This window comes from Sinocyclocheilus anshuiensis, unplaced genomic scaffold (assembly GCF_001515605.1).
Source record: "Sinocyclocheilus anshuiensis isolate Anshui unplaced genomic scaffold, SAMN03320099.WGS_v1.1 scaffold1293, whole genome shotgun sequence".
Taxonomy (NCBI): Eukaryota; Metazoa; Chordata; class Actinopteri; order Cypriniformes; family Cyprinidae; genus Sinocyclocheilus; species Sinocyclocheilus anshuiensis.
In genome coordinates, this window is record NW_015552632.1 from 395,084 (window position 1) to 400,476 (window position 5,393).

A 5,393-nucleotide genomic window follows, 5' to 3' on the forward strand; every position below is an offset into this window, starting at 1 on the left:
GAGAAATATGCACAGATCAAGCGTAGTTTACAAGCAAAAACAGTTCTAAACTAATATATTGGTGAATTTTGATGTGAGAGGACAACAGCTGTTTGGACTCTCATTCTGACGGCACCCATTCACTGCAGAGGATCCAATGATGAGCAAGAGATGTAATGATACATTTCTCCAAATCCGTTCTGATGAAGAAACAAACTCATCTACATCTTGGCTGGCCTGAGGGTGAGTAAATTTCAGCAAATTTGTATTTTTAGGTGAACTATTCCTTTAATACATGTGTCATATTACATATGCAGCTTTTGGTAGGACAAGCAAGCTCCTCGAGGGCATTAATATCATGGTACTTTTTTTGATATGGGGCGAGACTGCTTCACAATGTTGCACTACTGTGAAGTCATTGGCTAAAGGCTTAAACTTCATTGTCTCCCTGTATATTTTACTGTCTTACTAGGCCTCTGTGTCATGCTCATTTGCTGCATGAGTCAAACAGCATCACACTATCCTCAGACACAGTTAGCATTATAAGTGTAATCGTGTACATGCCTCAACCGATCTAACAACCCTTCGTAACTAACACTTGTCCTGTGGATCAGTATTTCATGGCATTTATTTCTGCAGTTTTTATGACTGACAGCTCTTAGAATGGCACATTACATTGAGCGATGGGCCATTTTTCCTGAGCCAGATGAAACACAAAGGTATTGACGACTATCTTTTTTTCGTGTAAGGCTTTTGCTCTCCATATAGTAATGTGTTTACATATTGTGTTATGCTTACATTGCAAATCCATTAAATAATCATTATTGATGCAGAATACCATACCTTATTCTTGTGTCATTTTAATTTTACTTGGTGTATTTTCTTAAACTAGATTTAGCTAAAGTTTACTCAATATTGTATTTTTGCTCACAACAGATTTCAAAAAAATTGAGCTCAAACAATAATTACTAGGCCCCCTGCAGTACTGCTGCGGACCCCCTGTTGAAGACCCCTGCTGTATTGTTACATTTATTAGTTGTATTTCAGAAAAATATTGAAAACAATGTAGGCGACCACAGACAAAGAGAGCAATTCAGAAACAAAGATATAAATTGGCTCATGCTTTTGTGTGGTTCAGAACTCTCTGATGTGTCTGACTCAAGCTGAGCTTTCATATACTTTGGTCTGAAATGTATCAGATTTGTGTTGTGAAGATACACCACTACTCATAAAAGAGATCACGACTAAGATGCTTTGAGAGACAGATACCAATTTTGAACAACTCTTGAAACAATTTTTCTGATTTATCCTCCATGACAAATGCATTTATTTTAGTTTTCATAGATGCAAGAGAAATTTTTTTTTTCTTGAGGCAAATAGCTCAAGAAGTCTTCCTTTGGTTCCTTGCAAGTACTCCTGAAGAAAAGTCATGTTGAATGTACCATTATTTGTATCTATATGAAATATAAAAAAATAGGGACTAGAAATGCCTAGTGCCCTGGGAATAATCCACATATGATTCATTGACTGTTACACATGTCTAAACTCATTTTATTCTTCTCAGTGCACCTTAGGATCATGTGTAGTATGAACATCATGTTTCAAACCCATAGAGATGGTTATGTAGATTGAACATGGTTTTATTATTATTTTAATTTATTGTTTTTAACATACACTAATGTTCAAATGTTTGCGGTCAGTAAGATTTTTTTTTTTAGGAAGGATGTACTAAAAAGATCAAAACTGACAGTAAAGACTTTTATTTATTTTTATTATTATTATTTATTACCAGAAAAAAATCTATTTCAAATAATCGTTTTAACTTTATATTCCTTAAAGAATCCTAAATAAAATATCACCTTTTCCACACAACTATTAAGCAGCACAGCTATTTCCAACATTGATAATTCGAAACGTTTCTTGAGCACCAAGTCAGCATATTAGAATTATTTTCTAAAGAATCATGTGACACTGAAGAATGGAGTAATGGCCGCTGAAAATTCAGCTTTGCACCTCGGGAATTTTAAGTAATTAACATGAATTTATGCATTTTATTTCTTCATACATTAAAAACTATACGTAAATGTGTGTTTCTACATGTTCCTTTAAAAATACTTAACACCTGCCGTTTGTTTCTTTTCTCTTGCCTCTGATTTTTCACTCTGGATTATCTCTGTACTTCATTCAATTATCTGCACATACATCTTAAATCACCTCTCATCTCTGATTCACTGCAATTTGATTATATCAGTTTAATCAATTTTATCAGTTAATTCCATAATGTACATACCATATTTTCACTCTCGATATTGCACCTCCATTAGTGGCAGGTGGTTATACCAAGCCATCATTCTTCCTTAACCCCATTTGAAATATCCTCACCCACTGTGATTCATCTCCTTCCTGTGGCAATGGAAAGATAAAAGAGCGTTTGAAGGAGAAAGAGTGGCGAAACAGAGGTTGGCCTAACCTCAAGCCCTGCTGTCGGCCTCTGCGCTCCCGAAAAGGACAAGAACCCTTCATGCATTCATAGTTAGCCGAAGCAAAAAACTCTCTAATTGACAAGCTTCCACCATAAGGAGCAAGACATGCAGACTTCTCGGGTCTGAGTAGTCAAGATATTTGACTAATTAGATCATTTGCACCACAGATCGCATCACACTGTTGCAGGCTGGGTAAATCACAGACAGTCATACTGAGAGAACATCTGAAGCATCTTTTGCTTCAACTGAGATGGCTTTTAAAGGAGTTTAGATTAAGGATGTTGAGATTAAAAAGTATAAAGATGCTTGCATGGGTGACAGGTTATTTGTTAAAAGTGTCTGTCTGCTTTGCCCTCGGGCATAATTATGCAAGAGAGGGCTGAAAAGTTATGAGCATTTGCTCTCTGGCACATTGAAGATGCCTGCCATCATCACTCTCTTATTTTCGATAATGGCAAATTCAAGTTGAAGTAATGAACTTTATTTGCCTTCTAGACATTTATTTTGTTTTTGACTATACTGAAATGTTATCTCCCATAAAGCCCAGCTAACAGGCAACATTCTCAGAACTTTGGCTAACATTCTTGCAAGGTTCTTTCAGTAACATTAATAGAACATTCGTTCAAAGTTATCTGATCTTGGTTATCTATTCTTGGCCAGACTTTCTCATTCATGGAACCTTTTTCTGAAACATTTTAGAGTACGTTTACATGACAACAATGTACTAAAAACAAAACAGTTTTTCCTTTGAGTGTTTGAAATCTTTTGTGTACAGACGACAACATTATCAGAACGATCCCCGAAACTTCCTAAAAACGACTAAAAACGCTGTGTTATGCATGTCAGGCCAGTAGTTGGCGATGTCACTTTGTAAAGAAACACTACATGCCTGCACCTATAGACTGAACATGTAATACATATGCGCATAACATCACTGTTTTCACAAATCTGCATTTTCATAGTTTACACAGAGACGATAACAGTATCGTTTTCAAAAGCATGCACTTTGAATCCTGTTTTTAGTTGAAAAAGTAAAATCCCATTTTAGGTTGAAAACAGTGTAAACACCCGCTTAGTTGGACGTTAGCAGTGTTGGGAGAAGTTACTTTTAAAAGTAATGCATTACAATATTGCGTTACTCCCTAAAAAGTAACTATTTCTTAGTTACTTTTTATGGAAAGTAATGTTACATTACTTTTGCGTTACTTTTTCTCATCTGGCATTAGGGTTGCTTGTCTGCATTTATTAGGCTATTAAAAAAATCTATGTAAAAGCCCGTTCACACCAAAAGAGAAATGAATAAGCCTCAGTCTGAAGGAAATACTCATTTACATTTGTACAGTAGAGGGCGCAGCTCAAACAAACCTTTCAACTGTGCTGCCATTCTGGATTGCATGAAGAATAGGATGCAAGAGAAGAAAGTTCAGCACTTTCTTCTCAATAACATAAAGTCATTTTTATGTTTATCTAAAGTCATTTTTGCTTATTAGTATGGTAGAATTGAATCACTGAAGGTCAGCAGCAAAGACACTAGTTAATTTTTTGTTAATAGTTATTGCAGGTTTGAGTTATATTATGAATTTGCATTTCACTGTTTTTATTAATTTTGTGGAATGCTGAATCTGTTTTGTGCAAGTGAGATGAGTAAATGCATGTTCACATTTAGTATGGAACTACAGTAGGCTAAGTGTCATATTCACACAGCAATGCCTTTGCACATTGCATTTCTCTCAACATGGGGACAGGAGAGCTGTCAGTCAATAAATGGGAAAACAAAGTAACTGGCGTTACTTATTTGAAAAAGGAACTCTGATATTTGCCTGTAATTTAAAAGAAAGTATTAATATATTGCTGGTTTCTGCTCACGTTGCAGTGGTAGGTTAAAGCACAGCACATTCCTAGATAGAAATCTTGGAATAGAAAGCACAGTTGTCCATCAAGTTCCTTCTACAGATCTTCCATTTAGACAAGACTTATCTTCAAAATCTCTGCTGTTTCCACACGACCGGGATTCCCCCAGTTAGAACGCTTCCAAAGCACTTACAAAACCTCTTCCACCCACTGAGAAAAAAGCGGGTTTTCATACCTCTGTAAAATGAAATATGAAGTGGCCTGTGGAGAATATGGTTTAGGACTAGAGGAATAACCATTGGAAGGACGAAAGCTGTCTTTGGTCACTGCGGAGGTCAGTTCTGCTTGTCTTTGTCCAATATTAATATTCAAAGCACTTTGATTTAAGCTTCAGGTGAAACAAAGCTCCTGCATTCTCCCAACTTTTAATCTTATTGATTTATAGAGATTGTTGTCATTGTGTGCTCTCATGGCCTTACCTTTGCTGGATCTAAACCCAGTTAGGAGGAGTTTAAGATTTCAAGAGTGATGTTGCTTTTACACAGTTCAACAAACAAGTCAAGTCACCTTTATTTATATAGCGCTTTTAAAGGGGTCATATGATGCGATTTCAATTTTTCCTTTCTCTTTGGAGTGTTACAAGCTCTGCATAAAGAAGATCTGTAAAGTTGCAAAGACTAAAGTCTCAAATCCAAAGAGATATTCTTTATAAAAGTTCAGAGTCAGCCACACCTACCTAAAACGGCTCGTTCTAACACGCCCCCACATATCTACCTCACTATGTGGGAAGATTTGCATAACGCCGCCCAAATGTTCATGCAAAGAAAGAAGGTGTAACTTTTAGTCTCACTGTAGTTTTGTTGACGCTGCAGCCATGTCGTGAAGACGCTGTGTGCTTCGTTGTGAAAGCGAAACTACTTTGTTTGGTCTTCCAAAAGAGGACGATATCCGCTTCGTCATGCCTAGAGCTGATCTGTGCTGGTCGCTGAGGGAATACATCAACTTTCACCGTGGACGAAGCGGAATCCAGCCCGGGGTCCGTCACATGTGGTTGCCGCTCATTCGTCGGATCCGCCGGGC